The 22,830-nt window shown below is 35.3% G+C and overlaps 1 protein-coding gene and 2 pseudogenes across 1 annotated transcript in view; all 3 read left to right on the top strand.

Annotated features, from left to right (window-relative positions):
* The window catches only part of DLGAP1 (DLG associated protein 1), a 790,600-nt gene that overhangs the window by 45,661 nt on the left and 722,109 nt on the right, over positions 1-22,830 (top strand). The gene's annotated exons all lie outside the window — the stretch shown is intronic.
* On the top strand, positions 1,920-2,038 carry LOC120591193 (uncharacterized; annotated as a pseudogene).
* On the top strand, positions 9,614-9,732 carry LOC120590910 (uncharacterized; annotated as a pseudogene).

Raw genomic sequence — 22,830 nt, 5'->3', positions numbered from 1 at the left:
TCAGTGAACGGCTATGACATTAACACTCCTTCTTTGCTATAGCGTCATTCTTGCTCCTGATGTAAATCCAGTTTCAAGTTGTAGTTAATAATTGAGTGGAAATTTACTTTTCTTTTTCAACCACTAACTGCACAACCACTGAAACTTCACTTATGAATGTGAACATTTTTCCAAATGTGTGTAACTGAATATACTTAATCTTTAGATCTCTGATATTTTTGTTCTTTTCCTGTACAGTGAAAGTATTGTTCTCCAGGATGGTTCTTCTCTAGCTCAGTGATTTGCTAGGATATAGTTGCTAGGATAATAACTAGGATATAGTTGTTTCTATTTTTATTTTTTATTTCAAAATGATCAGAAGGCATGGGAGAATTCTTTTTTTTTTTTTTTCCAGTTATACTGTAGCTATCCTACATATTTGGCCCCTGTAAACCATGGGAGGAGGAGGGATATATTTCATTCTTCTACTGAGTCTTCTGTAACTTTGCTGTGTTTACCATTCCCTTCTGCATTTTTCATGTATTATTCTATCCTCTGATTTAATAGGACTTGATGTTTATATTGATATTTTTTCTTTGAAAGAATTTGAAAAGAGATATATGACAAAATTATGTAGAATAAGAAAATATAGAGCCCATTCCAACTTATTAGTTTTATTTTAACCCTAAAAGCTATTTCCCAGTAGTGTATGTGAAAGTAAATTACTGTTCATCTATGTTATATTATATGTAGTATAACTCATGGTATCTATACTTAGTTTATATACCTTGAGTATTACCTGTGAAAGGTATATACATTTTGTTGCATAAGTTTTATTCTAACTTTATGCTCCTACTTGTCACATTTTCTTACTGTATCCCAGAGCAGTGGGCATATGCTTAATAAATGCAAACTCATTTAAATAATTGTTAGGAAGGAAGAGAGGCTTCATAGGGAAAAAAAAATCAAAGTGTATTTCAAATTAAACTAGAACTGAATTTTGTGTTATCTAACTCTATTAAATGAGATTTCATTTGCTCATATTTCTTAGTGCATATCATTAAGAGTCGTCTATTTTTTCCAAGTAAAATGCAATGAAATACTCATATGCTTGTAGAAAGAAGGAGCTATTGTATAAAGAACATTTTCATGACCACCTCCACACCTTTCCCCTTTCTCCCTCTAGAGTCCTGACTTTGGTGTCTGGCATAAAGCCTCTTTCATCCAACACCGGCCATCTGTGGTATCTCTACAGGCCCTGATTCTAAGAGCATTTTGCAGAGAAGTTTTCACTGGGCTTGGGACACTTAAAGGTTGATGACCGGATAGTGTAGGAAGGAACAGCCAGGATTCAGCAAGTGGGAAAAATAGGCTGCAGAAGGGAGTTAGGAGAGAAAAATAATAGTGAGATTCAGTTCTCTTTAATATTGTATAAACTAATATACACACAAATTCCACCCTCAAACACTCCTCCCCGCCCCCGGAATATAAAACCTATCCTGCAAATAATCCATGTACTCAACTAGAGTTTGTCAAAAAAAAAAAAAAGAAAAAGAAAATGAGAGAGAGAGGAGGCTGGACCGGAAGGAAGGAAGGAGGGAGGGAAAGGAGGGAAGAAGGGCTGGCTGGCTATTTCCATTCCAAGAGACAATCTCAGCCTTTTCAGTAAATTTTTAAAATTTGTGTTATGAATATGAGAACAAGGTTCCTCATTTTTAAATGTAACAAAATACTAATTTGCATAATTGAAACATTTCTTAAAACATAATTTAGAATTGGCAGGAATATAGACTTAATCAGGGAGAAATTTATTATCAGAATTTTTATATTTTAAAGTATGCATGGTGAAATATTACCTATCATTTAAAAAATTGTTCCCCTAAGGAGAATTTTCAGCCAAAGACATTGCTTTTATTCTCTTTTAAAATATGGACAGCATTGTCTATGGCCATGCTACCCCAAACAAGCCGGATCCTGTCTGATCTCGAAAGCTAAGCAGGGTCGGGCCTGGTTAGTACTTGGATGGGAGACCACCTAGAAAGACCAGGTGATGTAGATGTAAAAAATAAAAACAAAAAATAAATTAAAAAATATAAGGGATTGTAAGCTTGCAATCTGTGAGGTCAACCAGGGGTTGCCTTGTGTAAATAAATAAATAAATAGATAGATAGATAGATAGATAGATAGATAGATAGATAGATAGATAAAATAAGGACAGCATTAAACATGTTGACTCTAAACAAAAAGTCAGGTATTTCTCTCCCCAAAGAAAGATTTATTGGGGGAGGAGAGAGAAGATTGCGATCTTAAACATGCAGCATGGCGAGCCACGTGCAAGTCTGCTAGAACATAGGAGAGGAAATTCTTTTACAGAGGGGAGAGGAAGTTAGACGGGCTCTTATAAAGAGTTCTTTCTGTAGGGCTTTGAGACTGATGTAGGGCGTGAGAGCTCCCCCTACAGGCTTTCGCGATTCTAATCTTGATTGAGGTCTTTATTCATTTTGTTACAAATGTCATTATAATACTGAGTTCAAAACATGGAAATAAATGATTAGAATTATTATCTTGGTCAAATTAAGTCATATTTTCTGAATTATAAAAATTCAGTCTATATGTTCCAGGTATATTGTAGTTGATCATGGAGAAGTGTCTTTTTCGGTTGAACTTAAGAACTTTGTTTACAAACCTGGTAAACATTATATGCTCTTAATCCCCATTAGTGACTGACTACTTACCTATTGCATTGGAGACTTTTAAACAGCAACAGGACTATAATTAAAAAGTATGTTATAATGTATCAACTTAAAAATTTGCTGACATTTCCAAGTCAGGACTAAGAGTACCCAATGTTTATTTAGGAAATAAACCTTTAGTTTGCAATATTATTCAGGAAAAAAAGAAAAAGAAAAAGAAGTGGTAAGATACCTTTCAATCTTATATTAGCCACAGCCGGGCTCTATCATAACTGATATACTGAGCCATTACTTTTTGCAATATGATATTAAGGTGAGGATTTCAAAGCATGCAATAGTGTTGGAGGTAAGATCATCTCTAAATCCGCACAGTCTCCATCGAAGCTGGCTTGATCTGTAAGCTTTCCAAATAATTACTTTGTGAGGAGGGGAGGATAGAGAGAGAAAGGGAGGAAGGGAGGGAGGAAGGACTGAGGAAAGAGTATGAGGAAGAGGAAAGAGAGAAAGAGAATAAATGACAATGAGAATGAATGAAGGGGAAAGAGATTTTAATGGGAATTGTGGTGAGAACAACATACTGGATCCAATTTGCTGTTGGCTACAGACTTTAAGGAATGCAGCAGTCCTTGTGACTTTCTTCTTTTTCCTTTCTCTAATATTGCTTGTTGAATTTTGCCTATGGTCTGCCTATCAACAATTATTTAAATTGCTTTAAACAGAATTATTACATTGAAAGTGTGAGTAGGAGAAAGTGAAAAGTGAAATTTTTAACATTTGAAAAATGTTATTTATAACATTTGAAAGACCTACCTGACAGCCATACACACAAAAGGGCTTCAGGTATTTAAGGATAAACCTTCCCTAGGCAAATATAAATGAATTATTATTTGTTTTGGACAGATTAATTTTTTTTCAGTGCAACTTAACCAATTTGGTGCTTTTTAATAATAATAACAAAGCAATACACTATAGCGATAAAGTCTTAATGTGAGAAAACTTGGCTTTGAGTTCTGATTCTGATGTTCATGCGCCATGTGACCTTGGAAATGTTTTAGTCCATCTGAACCTGTCATTTGTAAAGTAGAATTAACCATGCTTGCCCTTACTGCTTCCCATACTTTTCTTGAAAAGTAAGTGAGGTAGTAAATATTATTTATTTTGAAAATGACTATGTTAAGTGAATGTATGGGATTATTTTAGTTTTTAACATTAAAAATTTAAATGAAAATACCTGTTTCTGATTAACCTATGTAAAATAGTCAATATAAAAATGATTTCCTCAAATTTAGTAGATTTAATAAAACATTGTAATAATATAGTTTTGAGTTCAACTATGAACCCTCATACATCTTAGTGTCCTAAAGGAATAGTAAACTTCATATCTGTTGCCACAGGTAGATAACATGAAATTATTGTCCCTCAGCTATTGCTTCATGGGACAATAAATCTCACTGTTCTCTAAAAGCTTCAATCAATAGACCCTGCTATTGGACTGTATTAGTCTCTGGTTCTTTTCTTTCAAGGAACCCCAGGCATACTGCTCTCCCTTACTGTCTGTGCTCCTCAGTACCACTTAACATCAACAGTTAAAATACAGATTCCTGGACCTTTTGCCGGTGTGGTTTCGGGTTACCCTTTTTGAATGAGACCTCTAGGTGCTACTGCACACACTAATGATTAAGTATCACTATGTAATGGTCACCTTGTTTTATTGTGCCTCACTTATTGCTCTTCACAGGTGTTGTGTTTTTTACAAATTGAGGGCAAGGCCCTCCACCAGCAAAAAGATTACGATTACTTTTATAGCCATGCTCACTTTATTACAGTGGTCTGGAACCGAATCCACAATATCCCTGAGATGTGACTGTAAATTCTGTGTCTGATGAATCAGTAAGTGTAATTTTTCTAAGTTTTATACAAGGAAAACTCAGGGGAAAAGAAACTATCATGCCTACTATAGTGATTGGTACTTTTGTTTTAGATCTTTTTACCAGCAGTTGCGGCTAACTCTTCTGCTCTATCCCAGATAAGGTACATTATTTTTCCCCCCAAATTAATAATAATTAATAATAATAATTTTAAAAATGCAAAGGTGAGGTTTAAGTATTCAAAGTTCTTTAACATCTTTCTTTCGCTGATATTATTCTAGATATCACGATTATGCCTAGACTTCAAAGTAAATTAGAAGATTTTTCCACTTTTTTAACTACTCAGAGGGTGTTAGCTTGTGAAAGATGTTGGAAAAGAGGACATCCAGGGCTTCAAATGGCAGACCTTGGGAGGCAGAGGTAAACTGAGGTGCAAGGAAAAGGAAATCTTTCAAACTTTGATGCCAGAGTTGATAATTCTACAGCAATAGTTCTTAAAATGTTTTTCCCTCACCAGCAGGATCAGGACACATTGTAACTTGTTAAAAAATGCAAATTTTCAGGCCTCACCCCAGATTGAAGGAATCAGAAACTTTGGGAGTGGGCCCAGCAATCTGTGCATTAACCAGCCGTCCAGGTGGCTCTCACGCATGCTCAAGTTTGAGAGCCACTTCTCTGAAGCAGTGTTTGAGCTCCGTGATTCAGTTCAACTGGGTAGTCTTTCAGTATCCCTAACCTCGAATAGCTTCTGCTAGTTCAACATGAAGCAGCCCACATGAAAGTATATATTATATGGACACAGGAAAAACTGACCTAATGATTTTCTTGTTTATCTGGATCCGCGCCTCTCTGGCCCAGCCTTCTCAGAAGCACTACTGGCCATCATCCGCCACTAACAGATGCTGTAGCAGCAGGCTAGAAAGCTCTGCCTGTCCTTTTTCTGTTCAGAACAACAGCAGGAGAATTGTCCTTTATGAAACACGTAGGACAAAACTTGAATATTTTTACAGAATAATCGAGGTCAGCTTGTCTCTACCTAAAACAACCTGTTCAGCCACCTATTAACATCCTGCCAAAATCTTTGATGGTGTCTTCTAGTCCTAAACCCCACACCTGCATCCTTCTTGGCTGCCTGTGTTATGGGGCAGATCCTGGATTCGTGGACAACTCAGTGCCTTTCTATAATCAGGAAAGTTTGGTAATGATGCTCTCAGGGCCATTCTGAGATTTGACATATCTAGCTCATTGCCCAAATCAAGTTGCTATTTAGTATGCATAATAATTAGGCTGTACTTACACACAATTATGCATGGAAGGAGAGAAGGCAGGTGTTGAGAAATACAGGACACTTACAGAATAGGTGATTTAGCTACACACAACTTGAGAGTTTCTTTCCCCCTTTTCCCTCCATCCTAATAGCTGGCTCTTCTATCTGCTTCCCTACCTGAGTCTCTTAATAAAGTCTGCCTCTACAACTGTAATTTGAAAGAAAAAAGTTAAGCATCACGTTCTTGGGGATTCATTGTGCTAAGTCAGAGTGCTGGCTCTACCTTCAATAGCTTCAACAAAAGATTTCTGAGGAAAGATGGAGAAAACCTTTCATAAACATCATAGCACAGAGAAAAACAAAACAAAGCAAGACATTCTAGATTAGTTATTATGTTCACATTTTTGTTTCTCTACTCATTTGCTGTTTGGACAAATAGACTACTGACCCTCAGTTTCATCACCTGTAAAATGGGATAATAATACTTATTTTTTTTTTACAGGGTTTGAGTGATAGATATAATTAATATAAGGTGAATACACACAATTAAATGCTTCAAAACTGGCAGCTATCATTTGTTACTCTTGTTATTTTTAGGATTTCCTGTTGTTAGAAGATTAAATTTATTTGCAATGTAAAAAAGATAAGTAGTTTTTAAAAATAGAACTATATCTTTTCTCTTTAACAATTTGACATTGAAGCGAGTTATCAAAAAGATGTTTTGAAATTACCTTCCCTAAAGGTCTTTAAAATAGGTCATATTTGACCTGGAATAGTCTGGCTTGTCTTAGATGACTAAACTCTAAAAATTCTTTCCTATTTTGAGATTTAGTGACTTATCTCTGGCCTAATGGACATGTAGAAAATTGATTTTAAGTGACACAGATGAAAGCAAAGGCATAACAGTTGCTCTCCATTTACCAATTTCCAGTGTCTGTGAAGTGGTTTCTATGATTATCTCTTAGTGACAACAATAATGCTTTCAACTTCCATCCCCATAATCATCTCCCATCAGTTTTAAAACATTTTCTGTAATAGCTATTAAGTTAATACACATTTCAGGCCTGCTGGACTCTGAGTTGGTAAACAATTTGTCCAGGATAGAGAGGGGCCAATTTCAGGTTAATATATCCACTAAACATAAATGCAGTTTCCTTTTTACTATATTTGACTTCAACTTCTAAAATTATTGAAAAGTGAAAAGTAATTTCTAATAATGAGTAAAATTGCTTTATTAAAATCTTTTTTCCTATATTCCTACAGAAAAGCAGAGGAGACTGTCATATAATAAAACATATATTTGGTCTTCATTCCTTTTCTGCTATAGAGCTCCTAAAACTCTTGGAATTTCCTTAGTGATGAGAGCAATTAAGGAATCTCATTACATTAATGAGATGGCTTTCAGAAACCACCAATGGATGCTGGCTGGTTGGCAGGCTGGTTTCCAGTGGAGCCAACCATGTGATTGGAGGGTTGGAGCTTGGAACTTTCAGTGCCACCCTCTGACCTCAGGGGACTAGGCAGGGACTAGAAATTGAATTAATTGCTAAAGGCCAATAGTTTAATCAATCTTGCCTATGTAATGAAAGCTCCATAAAAACCCAAAAGGTTTGGTGAGCACATAGAGATTCTAGAAGAATCTGGTATGCTCAGAGAGAGCATGGAAGCTCTGAGCCCTTTCACCATACCTTGCCCTATGTGTCTTTTTCATCTTATATCCATTGTAGTATATGGATGAGATAGTAAGTAAAATGTTTGAATTCTCTGAGCCACTCTAGCAACTTAATCGAACCTGAGGAGAGGGTTGTGGGAACCTCCAATCTACAGCCCATGAGTCAAAAGCACAGATGACAGCCTGAACTTGTGATTGGCTTCTGAATTGAGCCTTTAACCTGTGGAATCTGAAGCTATGATTGGGTAGCTGGTGTCAGAATTGAGTTGAATTGTAGAACAGCCAGCTGGTGTTGGAGAAATGCTTAGTGTGGGGAAAGAACCTCCACACACTTTGGAATTGGGGTGCAGAAACTTAAGAACATATCGAAATGTGCAGTCATTCATACTGGATGTTGCCTACTGTTAAAAAAATCAACTAAGTGAATTTTAAGATCTTATTCACTTTTTTCAAGGGTTCACGAGTTGGACAGCGTCCAGTCTAACAGATAGAAAGGAGCTCTGAAGAGCTATACAAAATTAAAGATTTTTATGGGAGAAGGGAGTGGGAATAAGGAATTTATACTGGGGAGTTAAGGCAGGTTGGTTATGCAAAGTCACTTTCCTTTAAGAGATGGCAGGGGTCTATTAGGCAAATTATCTAACTAGTGCTGATCAGGTGATTCCTGATTGACTGGTTTAAGATTCTATTTTGGGGGGAGCCCGAAACTATAATGAAGTTGTCTTGGTTTGGTGACATAGAACTTGACATAAGCAACTTCATTTTGGGCTTATGTCTTGTTTTTAACATTCAATATGTTTACAATACATAAACATATGATTTTTTTTTCCTTTGCTTGCTTCGCATGAGTATGCCTGTCTCCCAGTATGATTTTATGCCCCATGATTCTGACCACATAGTAAGAATTTATAAATATTCGTTAACTTTAAGTTAATTTTAGCTATATATTGATATTTCAAATATATGTATATGTGTGTGTATATATATATATATACACACACATTTGAATACATACACCATAACTAACATCATGCGATATGTTCCATTCTCTTTTTAGAATTTATGCTTTAAGAAGTTATTAAATCTTAAAAGCACAAACTAAATTAGAGTAATATGGATGAATGATCTGTAAAAGAGCTTTATTCACTGATAAACTCTGCTTCATAGAAGATAAATATGTCCTAGAAAAAATCAAATTAAGAAAATCTATACCTCTAGCTGATTAAATTTTAAATAGTACTGTCTCCTAAATTATGGTAAGATTGAGCTACAAAATTACCACTTTATCCTAATATATCCTAAATTTTATTAACTAGAAATGTAATAATGGTTGAAATTCACTAATTTTGGCCCTAATAATTCCAGATTTGTGACAGTTTTACCCCACTAAAAACTGTAGGATTTATGGCTGTTTTATATATATATAAATATAAGTATATATATAAGTATATATATATATATACTTGTTATTGCTATACCTATAAGTGTAATCAAGACAATTAACATATTTGAGAAAAATATTTGAGGACTTTAACATATTTTCTTACAATATACAAATGGATATTGATAATTTCAAGTAAATGTTAACTTTTCAAAGAAGATGAACATAGACTCCAGGAGTTCTCTGATATAAGTGTGGTTCCTAAGTACATAGAACTAATCAAACTTTAAAACATAATGTAGACTTTAGTAATTTAAAATGGTCTTTCTTAAACCATTAACAAAACGAAAAGACAACCTACTGAATTGTAGATGATATTCTCAAATGATACAGTTGATAAAGGGTTAATATTCAAAATACACAAAGAACTTATGCAACTTAACACCAAAAAAAAAAAAAATCCAATTTAATAATGGACAGAGGACCTGAATAGACATTTCTCCCAAAAGGATATACAGAGGGCCAACAGACATATGAAAAGGTGCTCAACATTATGGATCATCAGGGTAATGCAAATTAAAACCACAATGAGATATCACCTCACACCTGTCAAAATGGCTATCATCAATATATCAACAAATAACTGGCAAAGATGTGGAGAATAGGGAACCCTCAAGCACTGTTGGTGGTATCATGAATTAGTGCAGCCACTATGGAAGACAGAATGGAGAGTCCTCAAAAAATTAAAAACGGGTCTACAGCCATGCTACCCTGAACAAGCCCGATCCCATCTGATCTCGGAAGCTAAGCAGGGTCAGGCCTTGTTAGTACTTGAATGGGAGACCACCTAGGAAGACCAGGTGCTGTAGGTGTAAAACAAATAAAAAAATAAGGAATTGTGAGCTGACAAGGTCCTTGCAATCTGTGAGGTCAACCAAGAGTTGCCTCATCTAAAAAAAAAAAAAAATAGAGCTGCCACATGGTCCAGCAGTTCCACTTTTGGGTATTTATTCAAAGAAATCAAAAACACTAATTGTAAAATATATATGCATCCCTATATTCATTGCAGCATTACTAGTAATAGCCAAGATTGGAAGAAACCTAGATGTCCATCAATAGACAAATGGATAAAGAAGATATGATACATATATATGGAATATTATGCAGTAATAAAAAATTGAAATGTTGCCATCTGCAAGATTGGCCCTCTTCACCTGTATAGAGACACTCCTCCTTCTGACTTACAGGTAAGAAAAATGTAGGAGATTTTTCTGTATTGTTCTTCTCATTGGGCCACTTTTGGCCACTGCAAGCCCCCAGCATGAGTCCCTATCTTCTGAAATGAACCAGCCAGAAGTACAAGAAAGGGGAAAATGTTTAGCTTTCTCTCAGAGACACCCAATACCAATAGTACTGTCTATCCAGTTTGCTATATGGAAAACCACCTCGTTCTTTCATTCCTGGTAAAAGCATTTTATTATTATCTTTTGGACTTCAGAGTCACAGAAGAATATAACTACTGAGAATAACCCAAAATCATTTAATTTTGTTGTTTTGGAGGAACTCCATCTTCAATCATGAAGTCTTATTCTACAGACTTCTATCCCTGCCCTTGGGGTGGTGATGGAATTCCATGGTGGGTTTCCTGGTGGCCTTCCTCTTTCACAAAGTGAGAATAATGGACCTTTAGATGCATCATCTTTGTTTCTTCATAAACTTTATATATAGAAGCTTCGTCAGTTTGCTCTCTTCCTTTCTTTACTTTTTTTCTTCATATTTAGAATCTAATGTTAAATTTGTATTTCCTTTTACCAAGTAATAGAGGTAAGAATCATTTAGAAGAGACTAACTCAGCATCTTTTACATGTTTACAACTAATTACACACTCTCTCTTCTTGCCTGAAACCTATGGAGTGGGGATTTCTGTTAGTAAATCTCAGTCAAACTCAGGAATGCTCCTCGATGTCTGTTTTGCAGGATGCATATTTCTGGGGTAAAATAGATCCTGAGTCTCCCTCAGATAGCTTCTCTCACTTTTCCAGTGGTCTAGGGTTAGAGTCTAAGTGACCTGGAATTTGCCTTTATTCTGGGATTTAGAAACATTATGTTAATTCCAGCTTACGCATTCAGTTTTAGTTGGGCTATTGACTACAAGTGCTATAATGTCCATTTTTGTATTCATGAGAGGCTGTAGAGTGTAGAGTAAAAGCATGTCCTCTCCTACAAATTAGGAGTTTTCTCAATGGATGTTGACTTAAGCAGTTTCTGTTATAAACTCTTACAGAATTAAAAAGTCATTAGATGGTAAAAATGCCATGCAGCCCTCAAAATATATCTTGTATTTATCTATATTTACCAGAATAATTTGTCTTTTCATCTTCCCTGCATCTATCTCCATCCCTACTCTTTAATTAATGGTAAATATTTATAAAGTACCCACTCTCTGTCTGGTAGATTTACTAGGTTAAGAACTCATCAGCATCTGAGTAGAAGTAATGCACTGAGTTCTCTCACTGAGATGGACGTTAGAAATAATAATTTTATAAATGAGATAAAATCTTAATTTTATTTTAATTTACTACTTGATTTAAACGTTTGTTTTGATTTTTTTTTTTTTGACCCAGGAGACTCTAAAATTTGCCTCCCTAATTTTTGGAGACAGTAACAGCAATATAAAAAGAAAAAAAATAAGATTAAATAAAATGTAGTGTTTATTTGGAATTTTATTGTTTCCTCCTTTTTATTTTATGTGTCAATAGGGAAAAATGTGAGCTTAGATAAGGAATTCCAAATGCAACATGCTATTTCTTGTACAACATGTGTTTTGTGTTGGAACACTTCAAAATTATACATAAAACTCAAATGAAAGACTGAAAATCAGAAACTGGAAAATTGACATTGGAATTTCTCTGTAAGTAAATAAGACTCTTCCTTCTTCTCTTTGACACTATTTAACACTATTCTCCGACTATTCTGAGGAAGATTTTATTTCTACTGATAACTTCTGGCTTATTTAAGCATAGCTGGACGTAATGAAGATATTCCCCATGTGTAGCTCTTGCTAGAACTGAGTGCTCTTTATTGTCAACAGGCCAGAACTGAAACCCCCGCAAAGCAATTTATGAAATCCTTTAAGAGAAAAGAAATCTTAGCATATCGCTATTGGCATCAGAATCTTATTAATTCCTCTGATGATCAACATCTCGATTTCTAAAAATAGATTTGTCCCCACATGTTTAAAATTATCATTTACCGGGGAGGGATTTGTATTACAAAGAAAGGATATTTTAACAATAAAAACGAAGTTTTCATTTAGGAGCTACCTTTTCATGAATTAAAATAATTAAACTAATTACTTCAAAAAGCAGTTGAAGGCAGAGATTTGGGGGCTTTCCATTTTGGGGATTTTTTTTTTCTTCAAATTCTTCTCCAAGACAATTTTTCCATTTACAAGTGCATCTCTCTATGTTGTTGCTTTATTGTTTAGATGTTGTCATACTTATACTGAAGTCGGTTCTTTTCAAAATGCTGGTGAAATAGTGAATAGAGAAAAAAGAAATTAATTTTTAAATAATGGGAGGGGTGTGCCAGTTTAAACAAATTGGTCAAGGAATGCCTCTTTAAGGAAATAGCATTTGAGATGGGATCTAAATGTTGAGAAAGAATCAATCACATGAAAAATTAGAGGTAGAGTACACTGCTGGCATGTACAACTGTGTGAAAAGGCCTCCTGATGGAAAAGAGATTGTCATGTTCAGGAAATGGGGGGAAAAGACTGCTATGACAGAAGCCTATGAGAGAGGGGCATGAAATAAGATAAAAGAGTGTAGGTCTGTAGAGCAAGGGGTCTAGGTATACAGTTTTCAAAGGCTGCAGTAAGGAGTTAGGATTTTATTTTAAATGCAAAGGGCAATCAAGAAAATTGTTTAAGTATGCAAATGATAAATGTAATTTATGTTTTAAGATTATTTCTGTTACTTCAAGGAAACCCCAATTTTAGGAATTTGGCAGTCATTTTGGGATCTGCTCTAAGTATTAAAAGTTGAAAATCTAGTTCAAGGTGTTAGCAGAGGGTATATAGGAAAGTAAATCAATCCCTTATCCATTTTGAGAATTGAGTAGACATAACTTCTAACCGATCAGGTATGAGGGCAGAGGGAAGAAATAGGGTGACTTGTATGTTTCTGGTTGGCACAGTTGCTCACTGGTGCCATACTCTGAGAGGGAGAAGCTTGGAGTTAGGAACACATGGAGGTCAGGACTCCAGTGTTTTTCACCACTGAAGTCATTCTGAGATTAAAATATCTTTGGGACACCTAAGATACCAAGTAGATGTTTAGACATGTAAGGCTGCATCTCCGAAATGAGACTTGGACTGGAGAAATAAATGTGAGAATCATAAAACATAAAGATGATATTTAAACCCATGGATCTGAGTAAGATTATCTTAGACTATGCAATTATTACAAAGAAATCAGTATGCTATAAAATTTCCTATTTTATATTAGCCTTTAAAATCTAAGCAGGCCAATCATCCAACATCAGATATTCTCTTATTAGTTGTCCTCAGCAAGGCATCTTTCAGTGTAGGTCAAATTCCTTTGCTTCCTGGAGCACCTGAAGCTTGACTCTCATCTCAGAATAAATAATACTTTAATAAATGGTCTGTATTGAGGACCCCTAGTTCCTTGTTAACCTTTTGTGAGGAAATTCTGATATATTCTCACTCTCTCTGATTTTAAGAATCCAATCAAGCAATAAGTGGAAGACTCATACATCTTCCAAAGGAAAGGGGGATAGGCCTGCCAGGGCATGACCAGCTCTTTTACTAGCACACCGTAATGATGCATAAAGTAGGAGGTTTTTGTCAATGGATCTCAGATTGTGCTCCTTATCACTTGTCTGTAAATGGGTTTTGGGCTGCCTATCTGGGTTGCTTATGGCAATTGCTGGTACCAGGTCTCATTTTTGTATGACATATGACTGTCATACAAAGGAACCGTCTCCATTTTTTGTTTAGAGGGAACAGGCTCCATTTTTGTTTACCCACATTTACCAAAAGGATAAATCCACTCATTACTCTCTCTTGGACTAGTAGTTCATTTTTTCCCTTAAGAGTTTCTAACCCCAATCAAACACACAAATAACAACAGATCAGTAACAATAATAAAATCAACTGCCTTAATCCCCTTTTCAATACAAACATTTTTAAAATTTATTTTTAGATTAAATAAAGAGGGACTGGTATCAAAGCAATATGTAGAAGTGATGGGATCAGGGCCAGACTGCTTCTCTATTTCAGTAAACTACTGTCTGGTGAAATTGAGCAAGTCCTTTGGTCCCAGGGAGATGATTGTTCAGCCTTAGAACATCTGTTTCTGGGAGCATACTTTAAGAAAGGGAATAGATATGCTTGACCATGAGCCAACATAAAAGCCAAAATTTCTAATGAGCAGGTCTGAAGGTTGCTACTCTGGGAAGGACCAGCTCATTTAAGTTGCAAGCCATTTCATTATTCAAAGGTGCCACTGTGGGCCATATGGTTGTTTCTTCAATTACCTTCAAGCTAAAGGTGTCTTTATTAAATAGTGCCATCAAAGTCATTGAAAATAGGTGGCAGCCTGCTATCCATTGGGGCCAACATCACTCAGCATTCAAAGTTGCAAAAAAATAACCAATGACTTAACTTTAGCGATTAGAGTAATAGGTTAATAAGGCTCTTAACTAAGCAAGGAATTGAGACCCTAGACATGTAAGAAAGCCCACTCTGGTACAAATTAGCCATAGTCAAAGTGATGATGAAAAAAGCATATCCTCAGCAACTGGACTCTGTCATTTTTCTTGAATGAAAGAAGGGTAGGGAACATAACTTAGTTAAATTTCCCTAGTTACAGAAGTCTCCTGCACAGTACTGTTGAAAAACAGGTGTCTCTATTTCAGAAAGTAATTACAGGAAGAGCAATCTTCCTAAGGAAATACTTCATTTTGTGGCATAGACAGACAAGCTATCAACTTATTGGGATAGGCTATATTAAGTTGCTGAAGCAAACAATGTTGCTATGGTAAATGTCCATTTTGGACTAATTATCATCTTGCACTCAGCTTCTATCTTCCAGGATGTGTGCAGGTTAAGGGAGCTGACGCAATGTAGAGCACGTCCAAATACCAGTCAGAGAAAAAAAGAAAACATGGAGGAACCATGAGAGAGGTCTTGCTCAGAAGGGGCATGTACACCTGCACATGGATGTTAATAGCAGCTTTATTTATAATAGCCAAACATTGGGAGTAACCAAGATGTCCTTCAGTAGATGAATGGATAAATAAATTGTGGTACATCCAGACAATTTAATATTATTTGGTGCTTAAAAAAATGAGCTATCAATCATGAAAAACATGGAAGATACTTAAATGTATACTACTAAGTGAAAGAAGTTATTCTAAAAAGGCTACATACTGTATGATTCCAATTATATAATATCTGGTAAATGGCTCTGGATACAGGAAAAAGGATTAGTGGTTGCCAGGGGTGAGAAGGAAGGGAGAGATGAATAGGTGGTGGAGTGCAGGGGATTTTTAGGGCAGTGAAATTATTCTGTATGATACCATAATGGTGTATACATATTATACATCTGTCAAAACCCATAAAATGTACAACACCAAGACTGAACACTAATATAAACTATGGGCTTTGGGTATTAATGATGTATCAGTGTAGGTTCATCAATTATAACAAAAGGATCACTCTGGTGAGGCATGTTGATAATAGGGGAGGCTGTGCATGGGTAGGGGTAGGGGATACATGGGAAATATTTGTATCTTCCCCTCAATTTTTCTGTGAAACCAAAATTGCTATAAAGATATTTTATTAATTATTTAAAAAGGGCAGCATACACCACTTGTTCTCACAGTTCACTGGCCAACATGGTATGGGTAAATATTTCATCTATAAGAAGTAGAATACACTTTACAAATATTTTTTAAAAATAATATAACTCACTATAACATATTCTTCAAGATCAGAAACTACCTGATTTGTCCCTGTAACCGTCATAGTAACTAACACGGTACCTTATGTGTAGATGGTGTTCAAATAGTTCGGTAGAATTAAATTTATTAATTTTAAAGGAGTATCTTACAAACATAAAAGAAATAGACTTCTAGATTTAATATGAAGACCATTCACCAGTAGTATTTAAATTATCCATCATTAATTACAGATTAATGATGTAATGTGTGGGACCAGCAGACTCATGACATATAGAATATTTATATAATAATTCAATTGATCTGAAGGCATATTAAAGATATACATTCAATTGGTATATATTAGATGGTCTGGACTTGATTATTTTAATAGCTTCCATTTTGATTATAAAAGATAAATATCTTATTATAGTAATACATGAAAGTAAGAAAATAACACAATCATTTAATTCAACCAACCACAGAAAACTTGTTAATCTGTTTTTGCTGTCACTATTCAGTTGATCTTTAAAATTTTTAATCATGATAAATGAAACAATAAAATTTGTCCTCTTAACAATTTTGAGGTATATATACAGTTCAATAGTGTTAAGTACATTCAATTGTTGTGCAACCAATCCCCAGGAACTTTTCATCTTGCGAAACATTACCAATTAAACAACTCCTCATTTCTCCCTCCCCCAAGCCTCTGATAACTACCATTTTATTTTATGTTTCTATGAATTGACTACTCCAGGTATCTTATATAAGTGTAATTATACAGTATTTGTCCTGTCGTGACTGGTTTATTTCACTTACCATAAAGTCCTCAAGGTTGTCCATCTCATAGCAAAATTTACTTCTCTTTTTCCTTTTACCTTTTTTTGAATTGTGCAATAAGTTTATTGAGATAAAAAAAAGCTCCAACAAATTACATAAATTTGTAATTTGATAATTACTACTAAGTTGCCTTTCATAGATCTTTACCAATTTACATTTCTACTAGCAATATATGAGTGTCAGTTTCTCTACCATCTAGACCAGCGGTCCCTAACCTTTTTGGCACCAGGAGCTGGTGCTCCTATGAGAATCTAATGCCTGATGATCTGAGGTGGAGCTGAGATGGTGATGCTAGTGCTGGGGAGCAGCTGCAAATACAGATGGAGCTTCTCTCACTCACCTGCCCATCCTACTGTGAATCCTGGTTCCTAACAGGCCACAGACCAGTACATATACTGGTCTGTGGCCTGGGGGTTGAGGAACCCTGATCTAGATAAAAGAATGTGTTATCAAACCTTCAGAATTTTCTAGTGTCTTATACGGAAAAAAATGCTAGCTCAGTGTAATTTTTTTTTTTTTTAATATTAGTTTCAGATATATAGCACAATGGCTGGACATTTATATAATTTATGAAGTAATACCCCCAATTACTTACTCTAGCACCCATCTGAGACTATACACAGCCATTATAATAATATCGATCTCACCTCATGCTTCACTTCACATCCCCGACTACTAATTTGTACCCCTTCATCCCCTACCCGCTTCACCCAACTCCCCACATCCCTCTCCTCTGGCAACCACCGGTCTACTCTCCAGTATCTGTGAGTCTATCTTCATTCAGTTTGTTCATTTCCTTTGTTCCTTAGATTCTGCATATAAGTGAATTCATATAGTATTTATCTTTCTCTGACTTATTTCACTCAGCATACTACCTTCTAGGTCCATCCATGTTGTTGCAAATGGTGAGGTTTCACTGTTTTATGGCTAATAGTCCATTGTATATATGAACCATAACTTCTTTATCCAATCATCTACTGATGAATACTTAGGTTTCTTTCGTGTTTTGGCTATTGTGAATAGTACTGCCATGAACATAGGAGTGCACAGATCTTTACGAACTAGGATTTTGGTTTTCTTTAGAAAAATACCCAGAATTGCAATTGCTGAGTCAAAAGGTAGTTCTATTTTTAATTTTTGGAGGAACCTCCAAACTGTTTTCCATAGAGGCTGTACCAGTTTGCAATCCTACCAACAGTGGGGTTCTCTTTTCTCCACATCCTCGCCAACACTTGTTTTTAGATTCGTTGATGATAGCCATTCTGAGAGGTGTGAGGTGATATCTCATTGTGGTTTTAATTTCTCTGATAATTAATGACCTTGAGGATCTTTTCCTATGTCTATTGGCCATCCATATGTCTTCTTTGGAGAAATTCCTGTTCAGGTCTTCTGCTCATTTTTTAACTGGCTTGTTTTTTGTTTGTTTGTTTGTTATTGTTGTTGAGTTGTGAGTCCTTTATAAATTATGGATATTAACCCCTTGTCAGATGTATCATAGGCAAATATCTTCTCTCATTCAGTAGACTGTCTTTTCATTTTGTTGATGATTTCCTTTACAGTGCAAAACTTTTTAGTTTGATGTAGTTTCATTTGTTTATTTTTCCTTTTGTTCCCCTTGTCTGAAGAGATATATTAGAAAAAATTACTAATAGCAACATCAGAGAGTTTACTGCCTATGTTTTCTTCTAGGAGTTTTATGGTTTCTGGTCTTCATGTATATAGTATAAGAAGGTGATGCAGTTTTATTTTTTGGCATGTGTCTGTCCAGTTTTCCCAGCACCATTTGTTGAAGAGACTACCTTCGCCACATTGCATATTAATGCTTCCTTTGTCTTAGATTAAGTGACCATATAAAAATGAATTTACTTCTGGGCTCTCTATTCTGTTCCATTGATCTATGTGTCTGTTTTTATACCAGTACTATACTGTTTGAATTACTATAGCCTTGTAGTGTAGTTTGATATCAAGTAGTGTGATACCTCCAACTTTGTTCTTCTTTCTCAAAATTGCTGTGGCTATTCAGGATCTTTTATGGTTCCATATAAATTTTTGGATGGTTTGTTCTAGTTCTCTGAAAAATGCCATTGGTATTTTAATAGGGATTACATTGAATCTATAGATTGCTTTTGGTAGTATGGCCATTTTAATGATGCTAATTTTTTCTACCCATGAACACGGTATATACTTCCATTTATTTGTATCTTCTTCAATTTCTTTTTCCAATGACTTATAATTTTCTGAGAACAGGTCTTTTACCAACTTGGTTAATTTAATTCCTAGGTATTTTATGGTTTTTGTCATTGTAAATGGGATTGTTTTCTTAATTTCTCTTCTGATAGTTCATCATTGGTGTATAAAAAATGCAACTGACTTCTGAATATTAATTTTGTATCATGCTACTTTACTGAATTCATTGATCAGTTCTAACAGGTTTTTTTGTGGAATCTTTATAGTTCTTTCTATATAGTGCCATATCATCTGCAAATAGTGACCGTTTTACTTCTTCCTTTCCAATCTGGATACTTTTATTTCTTTTTCTTGTCTGATTTCTGTAGCCAGAATCTCCGATACTATGTTGAATAAAAATGGTGAAAGTGAACATCCTTGTCTTGTTCCTGATCTTAAGGAAAAGGCTTTTAGTTTTTTCCCATTGAGTATGATATTAGCTGTGGATTTGTTATTTGTGGCCTTTATTATGTTGAGGTATGTTCCCCCTATTCCCACGTTGCTGAGAGTTTTTACTATGCATGTTGGACTTTGTCAAACACTTTTTTTGAGAGTTTTTACTATGCATGTTGGACTTTGTCAAATACTTTTTCTGCATCTATTGATATGGTATTTTTTTCTTCTCATTTTCTTTATGTGGTGTGTATCAGGTTAATTGATTTGAGGATATCGAACCAATCTTTCATCCCAGGGATAAGTCCGAGTTGATCATGGTGGATGATCTTTTTAATGTATTGCTGAATGTGGTTTGTTAATATTTTGTGGAAGATTTTTGCATCTATGTTTATCAGGGATATTGGCCTATAATCTATATATTTTTTTGTAATGTCTTTGTCTGGTTTTGGAATCAGGGTAAAGGTGGCCTTGGAGCCTTCCCTCCTCTTGAATATTTTGAAATTGTTTGAGAAGAATAAGTGTTAATTGCTTGAATATTTGGTAAAATTCACCTGTGAAGCCATCTATTCTAGGACTTGTTTTGGGGGAGTTTTTTGATTATCGATTCCATTTGTTGGTGGTAATTGGTTGGTTTAGATTTTGTTTCTTCTTGACTCAGTCTTAGGAGAGTGTATGTTTCTAGGAATGTATCCATTTCTTACATATTGTCCAATTTGATGGCATATAATTGCTCATAGTATTTTCTTATAACTCTTTGTATTTCTGTGGAGTCAGTTATTCTCTTTCATTTATGATTTTCTTTATTTGAGTCCTCTCTTTTTTTTTTTCTTGGAGAATCTGGTTACAGTTTTGTCAATTTTGTTTATCTTTTTAAAAACCAGATTTTGGTTTTATTGATCTTTCGTATTGTCTTTTTAGACTCCATTTCATTTATTTCTGCTCTAATCTTTATTATTTCCCTTCTTCTACTCACTTTGGGCTTTGTTTGTTGTTCTTTTTCTAGTTTCTTTAGGTGAAAGGTTAGATTGTTTATTTGAGATTTTTTCTTCTTTCTTTAGGTAGGCCTGTATTGCTATGAATTTTCTTCTTAGGACTGCTTTCACTGTGTCCCATAGACTCTAGGTCATTGTGTTTTTATTTTCATTTGTCTCTAGGTATCTTTTGATTTCTTTCTTCATCTCATTGTTAACCCATACAATGTTTAGTAGCATGTTTTTTAGCCTCCATATGTTTGTGTATTCAATTTTTTTCTTGAAATTGATTTTAATTTTATAGAATTATAGTCAGATTAGATGCTTGACATGATTTCAGTTTTCTTACATTTATCGAGGCTTGTTTTGTGGCCTAACATGTGATCTATCCTGGAAAATGTTCCATGTACACTTAAGAAGAATGTATATTCTGCTGCTTTGGCATGACACGTTATTAAAATATCAATTAAACCCATCCGGTCTAGTGTGTCATTTAAGGCTGCTATTTCCTTTTGGATTTTCTGTCTGGAGGATCTGTCCATTGATGTCAATGGGATATTGAAGTCTTTAACTATGAGTGTATTACTGTTGTTCTCTCCCTTTATGTTAGTCAGTATTTGGTTTATATATTGTAGGAGCTCCTTTGTTGGGTGCATATATGTTTACTAGAGTTATATCCTCTTGTTGAACCCTTTACCATTATGTAATGTCCTTTGTCTCTTATTATAGCCTATGTTTTAAAGTCTATTTTGTCTGGTATAAGTATTGCTACCCCACCATTTTTTTAATTTCATTCGTATTTCTATCTCTTCACACTCAGTCTGTGTGTGTCTTTCAATCTAAAGTGGGTCTCTTGTAGACAGCATATGTATGGGTTTTATTTTTCTATCCATTTAGCTATCTTATGTCTTCTTATTGAAGCATTTAATCCACTTACATTCAAAGTGATTATTGACAGGTACATAATTATTGCCATTTTATTATTCATATTTATTTTTTTTCTCCTTTTTTAAAAAGTCCCTTTAACATTTCTTGTAATACTGGCTTATTGGTGATAAATTCCTTTGGCTTTTTCCTGTCTGGGAAGCTCTTTAGCTCCTCCTCAATTTTAAATGATAGCCTTTCTGGGTACAGTGTTCTTGGTTATAGGTTCTTGTTTTTTATCACTGAATATTTTGTGCCAATCCCTTCTGGCCTCAAAGTTTCTGTTGAGAAATCAGCTGACATTCTTATGGGAGTACTGTTATAAGTAACAAGGTGCCTTTCTATAGCTGCTTTTAGGATTCTCTCTTTGCCATTAATCTTCGGCATTTTAATTATGATGTGTCTTGTTATGGGTCTGTTTGGGTTTCTCCTATTTAGAGACTCTTTGCACTTCCTGAACTTGTATGTCTATTTCCTTCGCCTGGTTAGGGAAGTTTTCTGTCATTATTTCTTCAAATAGGTTCTCAATCCCTTGCTCTGTCTCTTCTTCTATGTACCCCTATGATGTGAATGTTGGAACACTTGATGTTGTCCCAGAGATCTCTTTAACTTTCCTCATTTATTTTTTAATTCTATTTTCTTGTTGCTGTTGATTGGGTGTTTTCTGCTACCTTCTCTTCCAACACTCTGATTTGATTCTCTGCTTCATCTAATCTACTGTTGATTTCTTCTAGTGTATTCTTCATTTCAGTTATTGTATTCTTCATTTCTAATTGGTTCTTTTTATGATTTCAATGTCCTTTTATTTATGCTACTATCTCTTTGTTGAAGTTCTAACTGAGAGCACCTATTCTACCCTAAGTTCATTGAGTGGCCTTATAACCAGTGTTTTGAACTCTGTCTCTGGTAGGTTGCTTGTCTCTATTTCATTTAGTTTCTTTTTTTTTTCTGGAGTTTTCTCCATTTATGACATGTTTCTTTGTTTTCTCATTTTAGTTGCCTCTCTGTGTTCATTTCTATGTATTAGGAGGATTTGTTTTGTCTCCCAGCCTTGGCCAGGTGTCCTTATGTGGCCCAGTGGTGCAGTCTCTCTGATCACCTGTGCTGGTGGCTCTGGGCATGTTTCTTGAATGGGTTGTGCATGTTCTTTTATTGTAGCTAAGCCTTGATTGCTGTTAGCACATCAGTAGATGGGATTGACCCTTGGGCTGACTGGCTGTGGGGATTGGCCAAGCCCACAGGGTATGAGCTGCTGTTTGGGGGCTGATTACACTGAATGAAATTCACTCCATGGGATGCTGATCTGGAGGCAAGTGAGAAAGACTACACTGTGAGCCAAGGTCAGTTATTCCCAGTACTAACACTGGGACGAGTCAGCAAGAAGACCAATGAATCTGAGACTCTCTGCTAGTTACCTGTACTTCTACACAACTGTAAGAGCCTTTGGTTGGTATGGGAATTGGGTGGGTGGGGACCCAGGGAGTCTCCCAGGTTAAGTGTGCAGATTTCACCTGGCCAGTGCAGAGGAGTGAGCCAGTTCCATCAGGTCAATGCAGATTGCTGCCCATGCTGAGCCCATTGGCTCCTGCAAAAGTTATGGATCACAGTGACACCAGACCCCAGCCATTCACCCAAGATACTCTAATTTAG

This window comes from Pteropus medius, unplaced genomic scaffold, assembly GCF_902729225.1.
Source record: "Pteropus medius unplaced genomic scaffold, Ma_sr-lr_union100, whole genome shotgun sequence".
In the NCBI taxonomy this organism is placed as follows: Eukaryota; Metazoa; Chordata; class Mammalia; order Chiroptera; family Pteropodidae; genus Pteropus; species Pteropus medius.
This window is presented reverse-complemented; position numbering and strand designations above follow the sequence as displayed.